The sequence below is a fragment of the Camelina sativa genome, chromosome 11 (assembly GCF_030686135.1).
Source record: "Camelina sativa cultivar CO46 ecotype springtype chromosome 11, ASM3068613v1".
NCBI classification, from domain to species: Eukaryota; Viridiplantae; Streptophyta; class Magnoliopsida; order Brassicales; family Brassicaceae; genus Camelina; species Camelina sativa.
In genome coordinates, this window is record NC_141890.1 from 39,984,256 (window position 1) to 40,003,361 (window position 19,106).

At 38.4% G+C, this 19,106-nt stretch overlaps 1 non-coding gene across 1 annotated transcript; it reads left to right on the forward strand.

The window, feature by feature from the left end:
* The first annotated feature begins 601 nt into the window (after positions 1–601).
* On the forward strand, positions 602–708 carry LOC147935191 (small nucleolar RNA R71). Its single transcript, XR_015573426.1, has one exon. It is a non-coding gene; the product is annotated as a small nucleolar RNA R71 (small nucleolar RNA).
* Positions 709–19,106: the final 18,398 nt, after the last annotated feature.

The following is a 19,106-nucleotide window of genomic DNA, read 5'->3' on the forward strand; positions in this document are numbered from 1 at the left end:
CCAGCAGTGCTTGCATCATCAATTCGAGTTTGTTATCTTGTGGAGCTGCAGATGGAGCGTGGTATCCTTGGACATTTGAGCTATTAAATCCAACACCTTTGTTCTGAAATCCTTGCCGGAAGTTACCTTGTTGACTATGTGGAGGATACACATGATCCTGAGGATTCTCAACGTTGGTGCTTCTGTAGGAGAGATTAGGATGATTTCTATAATTTTGATTTAACCCATGATTCTGATAGTTCCCTTGTCCTCCTACATAGTTCAACTCCTCTGTCCCCTCAAAACCTGAATTTACTCCAACTTGCTGATACGCACCGTATGCCTGTCGCACATGTTGACAGCTTGCTGATCTCTCTTCAAAAGATGGTCTACCTTGGCAGTGAGACTCTTAATAACATCTGTATTCACGGAGCTAACAACACGCAGAGAACGATCATATTCATGGCTATGATTGCTGTTACTCGCTGCAAGGTTTTCGATCAAGAGGTTTGCTTCAGCGGCAATGTTAGTAGAAAAATCTCCTCTGCTGGCGGTATCGAGTGCCATTTGGTACTTCTGGTCAATTCCTCCATAGAAGATGTTCATAAGATTCTCTTGTGAAAAGCCATGATGAGGACAGTCCCTCATATACTCCTTGAATCTCTCCCACGCTTCAGAAAAAGACTCCGTACCACCTTGTGAGAAGGTAGTAATCTTGCTCCTTAACATAGCTGATCTTGACTTAGTGTAGAAGTGGTTTAAAAACGCTGCTCTACATTGTGCCCAAGTGGTAAGTGATCCTCGGTCCAAGAGATTTAGCCATCTCAATGCTCTATCTCCTAAAGAGAATTGGAACAAAGTCAGCATAAGGTAATCATATGGAACTCCATTAGACCTCGTAGTACTAACCAATCTCTCAAAAGCTTCAATATGGTCTAGAGGGCTCTCTGATGCTAATCCATTAAACACACGATTCTGGACCAAATTGATCAGGCTATGCTTGATCTCATAATCTTGTCTCGCAGGAGCTGGTGGTTGAATCACAGATCGATTCACAAAAAGCCTGTTGTGAGCTTCTTCATCCCTCAAAGTAGTTCGTATTGCTGGTGGATTCAGCTCAGCCGCATTCTGCTCTTGTGGAACATGTCTTTGTGGTGCAAGAGGAGGAGGCGGAATAATGACCTCTTGGGGGTTAGGCTGACGACCATCTGGATTCTGTCCATCCTCAATCTTATCAGCTTTAGCTTTCGCTTTTCTGTTTTCTCGTTCAAGAAGGGCTAACTCTTCGTTTCGCAGATTATGAAAATCAGTAGGCTTGTGGCTTCTTGTTTGCATGCACCTGAAACACAAGAGAAAGAACACAAGAACTAATTAGTAAATAAAAATAAAATAAATCTTAGACTAAATTTAAATCTAGAATCTCAAAGGCAAAGTTTTGGTCCCCGGCAACGGCGCCAAATTGATCAAAGGTCAATTAAACCCAATGTGTACTCCACCACGATCTAGTGGTATCGTTGTAACACTTCAGGGTCGAATCCACAGAGACCAAGCGATGCACTATGAAATTATATAGACTGAATCTAGCTAAGGTAAAGAGAAAGTTTGTGTAACAAGTAACTATCAAAACAGAAAGTAAATAAGTGTTTTAAATCAAAAGAGAAAACATTGGGTGCAGGGAATCATTAGGGACTATGATCACGAATTTAGATGATTAGATAGGGATGCATTAAACACAATTCTTGAACTCAAATCACGTTTGTAAAGCTATCCTACTTCCGCAGCGATAACTACCTAAGCAATGAATTTACAAAATCCTAAACTTCCGTTTGAATCCAGTAAATCAGGCAAGCATTAATAGGTTCAGGTTTGATTAGTTCACAAAATGCCTCAACTTCAACTTCCGTTGGCTAAGGTCCACCTTGCTCACCTATGTTGTTTTCCAGCAACTCAACAACGCTTTTGGTGCCCCGATGAATTAAACCTAAAATCAGAAACTAGGTAGCTAATCTAGTTTAAGCATTATGAACAACAATAGATGAAGAACAAAATAGATCAACCCCAAATCTAAAACCTAGCATCAATTAATCATAGAAACCCTTCTGAAACCCTAAACCCAATTGAGAAGCTACTCAGACATGGAGATAAAAGAACAGCAAATCAAAGAAGAAGAAAACATAATTGAATTGCAAAAGAAAATAAATAAAAAGGGTTCAGAAATCTTCTCCAAAGTGTTAGAGAGGATTAGAGATCTTCTCCCAAAGGTTACAAGTACTCAGAAGCTGCCTAGAATAAAAGTTGTCTTTCTAGAGGTCGAGCCTCATGCTTAAATAGTAAAATAAAACCCTAAAACTCGGTTTAAAACAAAAAAGGAAAAGTTGCTTCGGGTACGGGACTGGTGGATCCCGAATTAGGATCAGCCGATCCAGGATGCTTTTTCTGTGTTTGCACCATCTGCTTGCTAGTTGGATCAGGCTTCATCAAAATGGCTCCAGATGCTTGTTTTCATCCCCAAAACACTCAATTTTCTTCAAAAGTCACCTAGAACCTGTACAAACTCACAAAAGACTAAAAAGACTCTAAAAGCACACTTTGACTCAATAAAAGACTCAAAACAAATGTAAAAACTATGGTTAAAACTTATCAAATACAGACACATCAATGTGGTATATTTGGAGAAATGCGAAGGTTTTTGAAAATGAGGTAGAGCGGCCTGTAGAGGTGGCACGTTTGGCGGACAGTGAGGCTACGACCTGATTTGCGGCTCAAGTTGAGGAGGAGGGTAGTATTACGGTTCCAACGATTTCTGAGCCTCAGATAGAGAGGGGTGGAGTCTCTCTCCCCACTGTTTTTTCTGGATTCCGTTGCTTTGTTGATGGTTCTTGGAAGGACACGGATTTTGCAGGTGCAGGCTGGGTTTGTATGTCGTCTCAAGACTTCTCTCTGCTCATGGGTGCCTCAAATTTTAGGCGAAGTCTCTCACCACTTTACGCTGAGGTCGAAGTCTTTGTTTGGGCTTTGCGTTGTATGATAGGCCATGATATTAGGGATGTAGCTTTCTTCTCAGACTGCTCAGATTTGGTGAAGATGGTGTCTTCACCGACCGAATGGCCGGCTTTCTCTGCTTATCTTGACGACATCAAGGTGGATATGGAGGAATTCTCAAGCTTCTCGCTGACTTTGATTTCAAGAACTGCAAATGTGCTTGCGGATCGACTAGCACGACAAGTTTGTACTCAACTGCATGTGGTTACCTATGTAAACCGTTCATTATCCAATTGGCTCGTTTGAGTCAATCTTAATTATTTGTGGTCAAAAAAAAAAACCCTAATTAAATTTTTTTCCTAGTTTTGAGACCCAAATTAGAAAGTAGTTTTTAATTTAACATGTGTTTTCAAAGCGTAAAACAGTTATTTGTCAATTTTTTCAAGCAAAAGTACTTTCCCCCTTTTTTTTTTGATCGAATAGATAAGTTTTTTTTTCCAGTTGATATATGGGGGCTAATTTGTTTTTTAAATGTCATGTGGAAAACGAACAAAAATTGTTTTGATCAAAAAGAAGAAGAACAATCTAAAATAGAAGAAAAAAACGGATAGAAATTGCAGAAACTTGAGATAGCTTCCTATTTGCTCAAATAATAAGAGGTTCTCTCTTAGTAACTCAATCAATTCTTAGAAAATTTATTATATTACCTTTATTGATAATAATTAAAGAAGCGCCCGTATGTTATTATTTCAATTTCCCGAGTGGTCCGAGGATTTAAAGGATTGAAAACGTGAAATGCATGTTAAATGCACTTATAATGGTGTTCAACTATCCGAAACAGAATTTCCAAGAAACTGGTTAACGGATGGTATTCAGATAAAAATCTTATTTCCTTTTTATCTTAAATCTTGGCATAAATCTAAATTTAAAGCATCTTAGAAGGCTCGTCTAAAAAAAACAAAAGGCAAAGTGGAAAAAAGGATTTTTTTTCTTAACAGTTTGGGGAATGGAAACCGAACTACCGTTTGGTTCTGCCCAAAGAAAGCCTTCTTTTTTTTTAACCTATTTCTAAAGAATTAAAAAAAAAAGAATCAAAAAATTCAAAACTAAGTCTTTGGTTGTTTTAAGGATTTTCAAAGAAAGAGCAACAATTTTCCTAAAAGTCGCAAAAGAAATTAAAAACTAGATTCTCAAAAATTTTATTTTTATAAAAGGAAAGATAAAAGACCTTTCGAAACGAAATCTAATTATATTATTTGGACCGAGAGAAATATATGAATTAAATGAAACTAAAAAAGATTCAATTTTAGGTAATCAGATGATTCATGAACTATCTGTTCAAAATAAATCCATGGGGTGGGAAAATTCTTCACTTAGCGAAAACAAAATAAAAAATTTGATTGATAGAATAAAGAGAATCCAAAATCAAATAGAAGAAATTTCCAAAGAAAAACAAAACTTAACTAATAGTTGTATCAAACTGCGTTATGATTCTAAAATAATTGAGTCATCAAATTTTTTTTGGCAGACATTCAAAAGAAAAAATACCATATTAATTCATAAATCCATGTTTTTTTAAAAAATTATGCATCGAACAACTATCTATAGCTATTTTTCTAGTTATCATTAATATTTCAAGAATTACTACACAACCAACAAAACAATTCTTGATAAAAATATCTATTTCATTTTACCAAGTTCAATGTTAGCCAGATTAGTCAACATTTATATGTTTCGATGCAACAACAATATGTTATTTGTAACAAGTAGTTTTGTTGGTTGGTTAATTGCTCACATTTTATTCGTGAAATGGGTTGGATTGGTATTAGTCTGGATACAACAAAATAATTCTATTAGGTCTAATGTAATTATTAGATCTAATAAGTATAAGTTCCTTGTGTCAGAATTGAGAAATTCTATGGCTGGAATCTTTAGTATTCTCTTATTTATTACCTATGTTTACTATTTAGGAAGAATACCATCACCCATTTTTATTAAGAAACTAAAAGGAACCTTAGAAACAGGTGGACTAAACAGGACCAAGAGGTATCCACCGAAGAAGCACCTTTTCCTTCTCTTTTTTTCGGAAGAAGGGAGAAGATCTGGAAAAAATCGATGAAATGGAAGAAATACGAGTGAATGAAAAAGACAAAATTAATAAAGATGATGAATTCCACGTTCGAACATACTATAAAAAAGTTTCTGAAAATCTAGATAGAAATAAAGAAAATTCGAATTTAGAATTTTTCAAAATAATAAAAAAGAGAATCATTTTTTATGCTTTAAAAAACCATTTGTAAATCTAGTTTTCGATTATAAAAGATGAAATCGACCAAACCGATATATAAAAATTGATAAAATTGAAAATACTGTAAGAAATGAAATGTCACAATTTTTTTTTATACATATCAAAGTGATGGAAAAGAACAAATATCTTTTACATATCCCCCAATCTTTCCACCTTTTTTGAAATGATCCAAAAAAGGATACCTTCATTTACAAGAGAAAAAAAAACCCTCTGACCAAGTTTCTACTTAATGAAGTTTGATCCACGAAGAAAAAAAGGAAAACTTAAAAAAAGAATTTTTAAATCGAATTGAAATTTTAGATAAGAAATGGTCTGTTAAAACTTGAAAGTATACTGGAAAAAACGACTCGATTTTGTTATAACGAAGCTAAAAAGAATAGTTACCTAAAAATTCTGATCCATTTTTGCATGGAATCTCTCGGGGAAGAATAAAAAAATTATCTCCATTCAGAATAAAAACTGAAACCTATAGAAAAAATAATATAGGAGGATCCTGGGTAAACAAGATTCATTGTCTACATCTGAAAATTAATTATCACAAATTTGAGCAAACAATAGAAAATTTTAATAGAAAATCTTTGTCAATAGAGAATAAACTTTTTTTTTTCAGAACCCCAAGAAGAAGAAAAATTTCATTCACATTCAGAAGAAAAAATAAAAAATTTTAAATTTTTTATTTGATGTCGTTATAACTGATAGTAACGACCAAACACTTATAATTTTTTTTATTAATTTCCATTCCTCCTATATACAGGATAACCATCCTTCCCAACTCTAGTAAACTCTGCATGGGACTTCAGATATATCTTAGAACACTTGCCATGTACCATACATGGTGAGTTCTTATTAGCAGCTCCACGAAGTCCATGAATCATATAATTTTTAATGATTTCATATAGTTCCGTTTTTTCTTCTTTGTCTGGAATCTCATCACAAATAATCTTATTGATTTCGTCAGACGTTGGTAGCTTGCTTTTTTGATCCATGAATAGTAGTATATGAGCATGAGGAAGACCTCTATTCTGAAAATCGACAGTATACATGGCTACAAAAAAAAAAAATTAGAAATTCCTTTTATTTAAGATTGCTAATTAGATCTAGAGAACAAAATATAAGTATTACCTGCAACTGTTTTCCCTAGTAGTTGTTTTTCAGTCAAATCAAACATTAAGTTATCCAGCTTGATCTTGAAGATGCGATAAATAGTGTCAGGCCTATCATTCGCATTGAGACCTTTTTTTCTTAACGTACCTTGTTATCTCGGGCCACTTAGGATTGCATGTAAATGTTACGAATAGGTCAGGGAAGCCGTAGTGTTTGCATATCGCCATTGCATCATAATAACTTTGGACCATATATCATGGTGCACCAGTGAATGAAGAATGTATTGAGATAGGATTGCCTTGTTCCCCCATTTTGTGTTCCTCTGATTCTTTAGCTTCCATAATAGAGCTGTAATTCTCACACCTTAGCTTAGACTGATTCAGCTATATATATTTCAAACGGTTAGAATCTATTGCCGTGAAGTCATCTACTAGCCCTGGGCAAAAAAACCGGACCCGAGAACCTGAACCGAAACCAACCCGAAAACCCCGATTTCGGGCAGGTTCGGTTCTAGTCTTTTTACACTATTGGTTCCTATATATTTGTTCCCGTGGTTATCGGTTCAGTTTTGGTTTTTACCCGATACCTGAAGAGGTAACCCAAAAAACCTAAACATTAACGACTATAGCCACTATACACTAAGGTTGGGCGGCACCGCAGTGTATGAGCCTATGAGAGTATGCGAAATTAGGGTTAGGCACATAGGATCATCGATTGAGTTTCCTTCTAGCCTCGATTATTGATTTTTTGTTGCTTTTCTTTATCTCTATAGTCAATATCAAACACAAACCTGGAAACCCTAACTAAAACCATTCAATCTTCGGAGGTCACTTCTCCACCTTCTGCCTTGTCGAGAAACCAATCAGAGGTAATTTCCACCGCCACCGTCTCTTATTGTTTTTCATTTTTCTATTTGTAATTCAAACCAAATTAAATCATTGATGACTGATGAGTTTAGTCTTAAACTCATAATCGAGTTTTATATTTCACTTTCTGGGTATTGAATCATGTTTTTCGATCATCATCTTCTTGGATTTTCATTGAAATTGTTTGATGGTTGTTTAGCTTTTAACTTGGATTCTTTAATCTGTATGGTCTCATGACTCTTGTCTCATATTCGAATAATAGAATTAGATGTTGTAGTCTAACTTGTTTGATTCTCGATTTTCCTCATTTTATTTTCAAAACTCAAAAATCAAAATCAAATACTCAAATGTGGAGACTTTGATTCATTAGTTCCACATATTAATGTCTGTGATTTTCATGTTGATGCAGATGGCGTCTTGTGATAATCCAAAAAACAATGATGATCCAATGAATGAGGATATTGCTGATGATGAAATAGATTCAATAGATGATGATGATGATTATGTTCGAACGCCTATCTCTGGAAAGACAAAAAAGGGGAAAGAGAAAGAAACTGATTTAAGAAAGAAGACAAGATCTTGGGTTTGGGAACACTTCACCAGACAGGCAGAAAATCCGGACAAGTGCAACTGCAATTATTGTAAGAAAAAAATGGCTTGTCCAACCAAGTCTGGAACCTCCACTCTGAAGAACCATATCAGAAAAACCTGCAAAGCATACAAGGTATGGGAAAATGCTAATCAAGACAAAACACAAACTGTTTTTACTCCTTATAGTGTTGGTGGCAATTTCAAGTTTAATAAGGTTTCTGAATCAATCTTTAGAGAGGCTGTTAATGAGATGTTGGTTATAGGGGAATTGCCATTAGCTTTTGTAGAGAGTTTAGATTTTCGACATTTCTACTCTAAGGTTCAGTTGTATAAGCCTCATTCTCGGAGAACAGCCACAAGAGACGTATATGAGATGTATGTCACAAAGAAAGCAACTATGAAGAAGATTTTAGGGCACAACAATCAGAGATTTTCACTAACTACGGATATTTGGGTTGCTCCGACTACTTGATCAACCTACATGGTAATAAACTAATAACTGCCCATTTTGTTGATGTTATATGATTCAAGAGTGTTGATGATCATAAAGGTGAAACGATTGCTAAGGTTCACCTTGACTGTTTGGCTGAATGGGATTTTAAAAGAGTTTTCTGCATCACTATCGATAATGCTACAACTAACAGTTCAGCAATGAGGAAATTCAAGGAAGCAATGAAGCAGATTGGAGATGATTTAATGGTCTTGAAAGGTGAGTATTTGCATTTGAGATGTGCTACTCATATTCTGAATTTGGTTGTGAAGGAGGGTGTGCAGGAGATAGATAGCAGTGTGTCTGCAATTCGAAATGGTATTCATTATGTGAGGTCTTCAACAAACAGACTCAAGTCATTTGACTTCCGAGTTAAACAAGAAAGATCAAAAGAGGAAGACTTCCTTTTAACATCCGTGAACCAAAATGTGATTTTTGGGGATGGGTGTCGATCAACACCAATGATTTCTGGTTTGACGAAATTGTTTGAAATCGTCATTTTTGGCACTGTTCGGTTTAAGTGGGATCCCAAACTGAGGTATTTAAATGAGAATTCGACCTGAGGATTTTGGGATTAACAATTTTAGCCGTTCCAGAGAAAAGTAGAGAAGAGAGAGTGTTCTTGGGAGATTTGGGAGATTCAAGGATGTTCTTGAGAGATCTGAAGATAGGAGGGTGTTAGAAGCTTGCTATGAAGGTTGGATTCGTCGTGGTTGGTCAGAAACTTCCTAGAAAGAGGTGAGTGGGTGACCATGGCTGAGCTAAGCCTGAGATTTCCTTTGTCTTGCTTGTTTGGTGTCGTTTGTGGTGTTTTCTTGCTTGTTATGGTTGCTATAGGTTTCCTACAGATTCATATGGCTTTAGGAATGAGTTTTGGATGGATTGGAGAGGATGGAAGCGAAATTCGACTTTCGGCTTCGAGCGGATCGCGTCTCTAGAGTCGGTGTCAATCGACACCATGCAACAGCATCGATCAACACTGTGGGGTAGTGTTGGTCGACACCAATGCCAGTGTCGGTGGACACTTGGCTGGTGTCTGTGGACACCTCCCTTCCAGCTAGACGATACTTGTTTTCCTGGTTTGCATGCTTTGTTTGTTGATTGTTTGGACATTGGTATCTCAGTTGCTTGTGTGTATAGCCCAGTAGATGGGAGAATTGCCTCACTAAGTATTTGTGATAATACATACGCATCTCAATTGTTGTTTGTGGTGTGCAGGTACGTAGCGTGGAATCATGGCGATGAGGAGGAGGATGATCTAGGGTCTCAGTTATGTGTTGTTGGTCTTGGTTATGTTTAGTAATGTTGGAACCTGGTTTACTAGTCTGCTAGGTTGTTGGTTAGAATGATTAGGAAAGTTCCTGTTGTTAGTTTGTTTCCGCTGTGCATAATGATTGTTGTTGGTTTATTGATGGTTTGTGGGTTGATGGTTAATTATGTAGTATGTGATGCTTAATTATATATATTATTAAAAAAAAACGGGTTGGGTCATTTCAGTTGGGTATCAGAGCCCTCACGGTTCTAGGGTGGATTAATGTATGGTGTTAGAGCTTTAAAGGAATTTAATTGGTGGAATTATTTTCTTGTTGCTTGGTGCATGACTTTGTGAATGGTTGTTGTGTGATGGAAATTGATTATGAGTAGTTAGTCAATTTAAGTGAGCATGGAGTCGTAGAATCATCCTCTTCGAGTCTTCAATGAGATTCCACGGTAAGATGTGTGTTGTGTTTGTATTTTGTTTTTTGCTTAGCCTATGAGTAGTTCGTGGACGCGGACGTGGTCGTGGACGTGGACGTTGTCGTGGACGTGGACGTTGTCGTGGTAGGGGCAGAGGCCCAGCAGTTAGTGATACCGTAGATCAGAGTGTGACAGTTGAGGGTGTTGGCGAGTCGCATGGCTTCCAAGAGGGATCCACGAGTGTGGCCGACGGTACTAATAGGACCGTAGTCGCTGAGAGGGTCGGTGTGGGCGGTGTCGGTGCCGGGTTGGCCGATGATGCTAGGGTTTTGGGTGCGGGAGTCCCAACATGTAGAGCCCCTGGGGGAGGTGTTGAGCTTGCAGGCTTGTTGACACGGCTGTTAGAGCGGATAACGGGAGTGGTACCGGCTCAGGTACAAGTAGTACCGCCAGTGGCGGTAGGGCTGCAGCAGCCAATGGCTGCGGATGTAGGAGTTCATTCTCGTTACATCGGTATGCTGAGGGAGATGAACTACATCTGTACGGAGTGGTTTTCGGGTGGTACTGATCCTACTGTTGCTGATGCGTGGAGAACGAGAGTGGAATGTAATTTCCAGTCTCTCAGATGTCCTGAGGAGTTTTGGGTAGACATAGGGGTCCACAACCTTATTGGTAATACGCAATTGTAGTGGAGATCAGTGGCTGCTAGGAGGGTGCAAGGGGAGATGTCTTGGGCTGACTTTGTCGAGGAGTTCAACCGCAAGTATTTTTCTAGAGAGGCACTAGACCGGTTGGAGTTGCTGTTCCTACAGTTATCTCAGGGGGACTCGGTCGGTGTGGGAGCTGGACTTGGAGTTCACTCAACTTCTGTTGTATGGGGGTCGGGCGATTGAGTCCGAAGAGGCTCAGATCAGGAGGTTCATGAGGGTGCTTCGTGAGGACTTGAGGGTCCATTGCAGAGGAAAGAGTTACGCTATAAGGGCAGAGCTAGTTGAGACCGCAGCTGAGATCGAGGCATACCTGAGGGAGAAGATCATAGGTGGTTAGCCCAACAGTTCAGGCAGAGGAGACGCCGGAGAAGATTGTTCCTGTCAAAGGCAGTAGGCCGGCGCAAGGACAGAAGAGGAAGCCAGAAGACACGTCAGGCATGCGTCAAGGCGGCCGATGGTGTTTCGGATGTGGAGCCAGGGATCACTGGTTGGCAGACTGTCCCAAGAAAGGTGAACCGCAAGAGTATCGTCGATTGTGTTATCATTGTGGAGAGGAGGGGCATATCAGGCCTTTCTGTCCTGTGTGGAGGCAGATGATGGAGGTTGTGGCGCAGCCGAAGGGAGGACCGGGTGCCCAACCCGGAGTTTAGTTTTAGCTTTTGGTTGTCTTTCTTTCGTTTATGTATTTGCGTTTGGAGTTGTAAACAATTATTGCATTTGAGGTTTTATTAAAATGGAGTTCTTTAAATTTGTGATTTCTGGCTCTCCTCGTAAGGAAATCGCACGGGGTTTTATAAATGGAAAGTTTTCATAAATAGAAAGTTTCTAAAAATGGAAAGTGTTAAAGGAGTTAGAGCTTTGCTAATTATGGAAAGTGGCGTTGCAAAAGGGAAAGTGTTTGAGATGTTTGGAGTGAGGCCTGGGGGTGGCCATGGCATGGGTGATATTCTGGGAGAGTATTTGGTGTTGGTAGGACACTGAGATGTTCTACGCGGATCACAGAGGGTGGTCCCGGTTGGAGAAATGCTTATAGACGGTATGACCGTTTGCTATAGGGACGGGGGTCCTGAACAATTCATGAGGGGATGGGGGTTCCCTAGATACCGATAGCTCGAGGGACTGCGGTCTTGAGGGTGGCAGAGGAGATGGAGGTTCTCCTGAGGAGATGGGGGGGTTCTCCTGGTATCCAGACCCCGAGGGTGACGACTTGAGGGTGAGACGGTATGACTCGACGACGGGGGGTCTGAGAGTGAGATCGGTATGGCTTGAAGGTGCGACCTAAGAACAAATGAGTTGGAGGCAAAAGTGTCAAGTGCGTGGAGATAAGCAATGTGAGCGGATGTGGTTTTAGGAGATTAAGGGGGGGTTCAATCTCAGATTTTCTGTTGTGATCAGGTGCAGATTTAGGAGATTGATGGGGATTCAATCTCGGATTTTATGTTGTGATCGAGTGCGGATCTCGGGGTTGATGGGGGTTCAATCTCGGGGTTTCTGCGTGTTGACCGGGAGGGTCAGGGTTATCACTACAAAAAAATGGGTGTCTTGTATCACTTAAATTGCATCACAAGATTCAGTAATGTTATTTTAAATTACTTATTTATAAATGATGCAAATATGTATGCCTTAACATCACTTATATTAACTAATGCTAATTAACTTATTTGACATCAATTAAATAAAACTGATACAATTTTACAAATTTGTATCACTTTTTCAAAATTGATAGAAAATACAAGTTCACATCATTTAGTTAATTGATGTATCTATTAATTTTTGGTAAAATCACTTTTGTTAAATGATACAAAATTTAAATCATTTAGAAAACTGATGTTAAAATAAATTATATTAACATAATTCACATTCAATTTTAAATTTTAAAAACAGAAGGTAACGTAAATTAAAAAAAAAGTAATGAAGATTTCTTATTGGCTAGTTAAGAGTGGTAAGGATTGAACGTTGGTTTATTATCCACCGTTCATAGATTTAATCCAACCGATAAGATTTTTTCTTTTTCTCAAAACTTCTCTTTTTTTTTTTCTTGTTGTGATAAAAACTTCTTCACTTCCTTATTATCTTTTATCTTTCTCCTTTCTCACAACTTCTCTTTCATTACATCTTCTCCTTCGTTCTTCACCTTTCTCATTTCATCATACAAGTAATTTTGTGGTGATTAGGAATTTAGGATCGGCATTTTTTTTACCCATATCAGACGGCAATAAATCATAATAGATCCAGTGATTTAAAATAGAGCGAGGGATGAAAAAACCGATGAGGATGTGGCTTACAAATCTTCTACGAGGACAACAGATGATTGTCGGTGCCGGTGGACGTTTGTTATGTCTAGATTCACGGTGGAAGAGGTCTGCGAATTTTGCTGCTCGTTGAGGGAAGGTAGTTAATGTGAGATTGACCGACTCTTTTCTTGCTCAATCACCGGAACAACTTTATTCGACCAGATCGAAGGAAATCGCAATTATCCGAGGATTTTGGTAACCGCGGGGACGGCCACAAAAAAGGCTACCAAGCTAGGGTTTTTAGTTTGTTTGGTTAATTATTTTGTAAACCAATTCTAATTATGTAAATCATAACAAACTGTGTTTGGGAGGAAGATTAATGAAAAGAAGTTGTATTTTTATTTAATTAATTACTTTTATAAAAATAATCTTAAATCAGTTCATTAATTAATAGTAAATCATTTACGAATTTATAATTTTTAAAAATTATTATTTAATCTATTGTCGTATTTAATTAATTATATAAATACGAAAATACATAAATTAAATCAGATATTCGAAATTATACAAATATTAAATCAGTTATTGTAAATGATACAACTATTAAAATCATTTTACAAAATTGATACTAATTTCAGCATCATTTATTAACAATGACACAAATAGTAATATCACTTTTACAAATTGATATAAAATGTAGTATTATTTATTGATAATTGATGCATTATTAATATCGATTATAATAATCGATACAAACAAAATAAAATTGCATCAGTTAATAATAAATTGATGTTAATTATTTGCATCAATAATGTAAGTATCATTTTTACAAGTGATGTAAAATTCTTTTGTATCACTTATAAGTAATGCAAACATATAAAATAAATGATATAATACAGCTGTTTTTTTGTAGTGTATGCTGGCCGGGGGGGGCAAAGTTTTGATGTTTGGGAGAGTCTGTTTTGAGTTGACCGGTGGGTCTGGTTGGGTGATGACCAGTGGGGTTAGGGTTATGTGGACCGTTGGATCACGTGGATGGCAGACTATTGCAGTAGTTGCACGGAAAGCCTTGGTTGGCGGTTTTCAGTTCGGTCGGAGGATGTGTAGGTCGTGGTGATGGTTGCACGGAAGTCCTTGGCGGATAGACGGTGTTGCGGGATTTGAGGATGAACCCTATTTGGTGGGGGAGAATTGTAACATCCGCGAACCAAAATGTGAGTTTTGGGAATGGGTGTCGATTGACACCAAGGGTGGTGTCGGTCGACACCAATGATTTCTGGTTCGACCAAATTTTTTTAAATCGTCATTTTGGCACGGTTTAGTTTAAGTGGGATCCCAAACCGAGGTATTTAAGTGAGAAATCGACCTGAGGGTTTTGGGATTAACACTTAGTCGTTCCAGAGAAAAGTTAGCGAAAAAAGAGAGAGCAGAGAGTGTTCTTGGGAGATTTGGGAGATATAAGGCTGTTCTTGAGAGATCTGAAGCTAGGAAGGTGTTAAAAGCTTGCTAGGAAGGTTGGATTCGTCGTGGTTGGTCAGAACTTCCTGCAAAGAGGTGAGTGCATGACCATGACTGATCTAAGCCTGGGATTTCCTTTGTCTTGCTTGTTTTGTGTTGTTTGTGGTGTTTTCTTGCTTGTTATGGTTGCTATAGGTTTCCTAGGGATTCATATGGTGTTGGGAATAAGTTTTGGACGAATTGGAGGTGATGGGAAGCGAGATTCGACTCTCGGCTTCGAGCGGATTGCATCTGCAGAGTCAGTGTCGATCAACACCAGGTGGGTGTCAGTCGACACCATGGAACAACATCGATTGACACTGTGGGGTAGTGTCGGTCGACGCCAATGCCAGTGTCGGTCGACACTTGGCTGGTGTCGGTCGACACCTCCCTTCCAGCAAGACGATCTTGTTTTCCTGGTTTGCATGTTTTGTTTGTTATTGTTTGGACATTGGTATCTCAGTTGCTTGTGTGTATAGCCCAGTAGATAAGAAGATTGTCTCACTAAGTATTTGTGATAATACTTACGCATCTCAATTTTTGTTTGTGGTGTGCAGGTATGTGGCGTGGAATCATGGCGATGAGGAGGAGGATTATCTAGGGTCTCGGTTATGTGTTGTTGGTTTTGCTTATGTTTAGTAATGTTGGAACCTGGTTTAGTAGCCTGCTAGGTTGTTGGTTATAATGGTTAGGAAATTTTTTGTTGTTAGTATGTTTTTGTTGTGCATATTGATTGTTGTTGGTTTATTGATGGTTCGTGGATTGATGGTTAATTAAGTAGTATGAGATGCTTAATTATATATATTGTATTAAAAAAATGGGTCGGATCGTTTCATTCTTTTAAATGTGAAGACAAGATGGAATTCAACTTACCTCATGTTAGAACAAGCTCCAAAGTTTAGACTGGCATTTGAGAAGATGGAGGCTGAAGATAAACCGTACAATGATTATTTTCAGGAAAAGGTGGATGGAAAGAAAAGGATTGGACCACCAATCAGAGATCATTGGGATGAAGTGGACAGGTTGGTTCAGATTCTGATCATATTTTACAAGTCTACAATGGTTCTTTGAGAACTAGTGTTGCCTCTCATAAAATCTCCAATGAGATAGTCAAACCATTAGGGCATTAAGTGTTAGTTTAGGAGTTGAGTAAGGATTGCAGAAGAAAGCTTCAGCTATGTTAGCTAAGTTAGGGAAGTATTGAGATCCATTTGGGGATAAGGTGGAAATGAACAAATTGTTGATAGTGGCTATTGTTTTTGATCCTAGGAAGAAGATGAGTTATTTGAAGCTCTGTTTTGATACACTCTACTTCCAAAATACTGCAGAGGCTACTCATCTTTATGATTCAGTCTACATGATCTTGAAGGATCTTTATGATGAGTATAGTGATTAAAACTAGTAGTGGATCAGGTCATCTTCTCAATCTCAGTCTCAATCACAACAAGGACTAGGAGGATATTAGCCTTAGGAGCAAGTTGGAAGTTGATTTACTGAGAGAACAGTTCTTGGTAATGGTATTGGCTATGAAACAATGGACAGTGTATGGAATGAGATTGTTATGGAAACAGGAATTCACAATTCAGCTTATGAGTTGGAGATTTACTTGAAAGATAATGTGGAGAAACCAAATATTGTAAGTGGCTTAGAGTATGATTTGCTATCATAGTGGAAAGTCAATAGTGGAAAGTTTCCAGCTCTATCTCTAATTGCTAAGGATATACTTGCTATGCAAGTGTCATTAGTAGCTTCAGAATCTGCATTCAGCACAAGTGGAAGAGTTTTAAATTCATGTAGAAGTTGTTTGACAGATTACACGATTGAAGTCTTGATGTGTACTGAGCAATGGTTAAAATGTGAAGTTCATATCAATGAAAAAGGAGTCTCAACCATTCAACATATGCATGATGAAATAAATATGCAACATGAGCTTATGAGAGGTAATTATCAATTCTAATAGTTCTGATTTCTAAGTTATACTTCACAAAATATGATTTCTGTTTTCTAACCTTGTTTTGTTTATGTTCTTTGATAGAGTTTGAACCTGGTTTCATTGTCAAAGGCTGAAAGATCAGTAGAGTGACTGATATGTCTATATTTTGTCTCTGCTTAGCATGTATTTGTCATGCATTTAGCTAGGATAACTAGTCGTTTAACATCAATTTCTAGCCTTTTTTGTATACTTTGCATATTTAGGTAGTTCTTGCATCATCCTTGCATACATAATGCATTTCGGAGTATTTCAGGTATCTAGGAGACGTTAGGAACACATCGTCCGAGACGCTGTTTGAGTCGCCATTCGAGTCCACGTCCTTTGAGTTGACCCAACACCATTCGAGTCCATGTCCTTCGAGTCGACCCAACACCATAGGAGTCCACCACTCGAGCCACTCTTGAGCACCACTCGAGTCATCACTCGAGCCACTGTTTGAGGGATTCAGCTTTCAACGTCTTCATCAAAGTTGTAGAGAATTGAATCATATTTCCAATACCGTTTATTTCAAGACAATCAGAGGTGTAGTTCAGAAGTTATCATCGTTTTAGTGGATGCGTATACACCCAGCTCGAGCCAAAACCACTCTGGATCGAGCCGTTCCACTCGATTGGGATTTAGCTTTCGACGTCTTCCTCAAAGTTGTAGTGAATTGAGTCATCTTTCCAACATCTTTTATTCAAGTCAATCGGAAGCGTGGTTCAAGTGTTATCACCGTTTTAGTTGATACATATACACCTAGCTCGAGTCGCATCACCTCCACTCGACCCAACTCGAGTGACATCACCTCAACTCGACCCAGCTCGAGTCGCATCATCTCCACTCGACCCACCTCGAGTATTATGACCTCGACTCGATCCATTCCACTCGACCGCACCCCAGGGAGAGACGACACGCGACTCAACCGCACATGTTTGGTTTCACACGCTTTAGGAGATTCCCGAACCGACGCTATATCTTGTCGTTTTAAGTTTTAGGGATTCACATGTTTTTACTATATATACATTTTGTTAAGTCTTGGTTTGGGACATCATATCTTTTATCTCGTTTTCTTTTCTAAGGTTTGACCTAGCAACCAAAAAACGCTCAGAGACTTGTAATCCGACATCTCCAAGTTTATTCAGTTTTTGCACTTGATTTCTTCTACAAAGTTGTTCTTCTCATTTCTATCTATCTACTATGATTTGTTCAATGTTTTCTGGATTTGTATCTTTGGTGATGATTTCCGGATCTGAGTAGTGTTAAGGTTCTTGGGGATGGGATAGACTAGGTGGAGGATCTTAGGATGTAGGGTGTTTAAGCTTTGATTTGTATGATTCCCTTCTGGACTAGTGTTAGAATTACAAGTTTATCTCTGATCAATTGGAACTAGGTCCGAGACATTTCCACACCCAAAATGTGTTTGATGAAATGTTTGACCAACTAGTGCCAGAGACTTACGTTCCTAGCCTAAGAGATTAGTTGTCTAGGATATTTGTTGACGTGAATGAACTTGTTTGTCATGCCTACTCGACCATGTTTCTCAAGCGAGAGCTAGGTATGGAAGTGGTTGAGTCTGAGTAGCCTTTGCCAAGAGATTGGATTAGCTAAGTTGTGATGTTCATTGTTTAGGAATAGTTTGCTTGTCGTATGTTAAACACTCTGTAGACTAGGAGACTCCACCGACATCAATTACTCCCATCCTTAGGACTTCTGTCTCCCTGATTTTTATTGCATTCCTGAGACTGTTTCTTATCTTGCGGTTTTGTTCATGCTTAGACTCGTTTTTGTTTTTACTCTTGTTTACTTCTTGTCATACATTTTCGTATCTAATTCTGTAGTTCATTTCCGTTTTTGCATTTTCATCATTCTAGGATTGTTAGACAAACACTCTTTTTATATTGACTTGACTTGTGATTTCTTGATTGCATCTTGATTGCTAGCAACATCCCATTTGGATTGACACCTTAAGTACTACAACACATAAGGTTAATTGAACCTATTAGGACACACAAAAATCTTAGTATCAATTTGGCGTCGTTGCCATTTGGGATACGTTTTGCTACATTTAAGATTTCAAGTTTTGCAAGATTAAGTTCTATTACACTTATCATTCTGAGTACTGACTTGTTTTGGTTGTCTTCTTGTTTGTTTTGCATCTCAGAAACCTGTTATTGCAACATTGCATGCACACCAGATCAAGAAGACATCAGAACCTCCTTCCTGCTATCGACGACATCAGTCAGTTACAAAGAACACGACAAGTTTGTTAACTCACTGATCATCCCGCACCAGTCACTATGGAACAACCGAATGGACCAAATCCGGGACCGCGAAACATTGGTGTTGGGGATGCACCGAACACTCATACTCAGCATGCTGGAATCGTCCCTCCCGCCGTGCAGAACAACAACTTTGAAATCAAAGGCAGTCTGATCTCCATGATCCAGGGAAACAAGTTTCATAGGTTGCCTATGGAAGATCCACTAGACCATTTGGACGAGTTCGACCGTTTGTGCAGTCTTACCAAGATCAACGGCGTGAGTGAGGATGGTTACAAGTTGCGCCTCTTCCCATTCTCCCTGGGAGACAAAGCTCATCAATGGGAGAAAAACCTTCCCAAGGGATCAATCACCACTTGGGATGGTTGTAAGAAAGCATTCTTGGCCAATTTCTTCTCCAACTCGAGAACAACA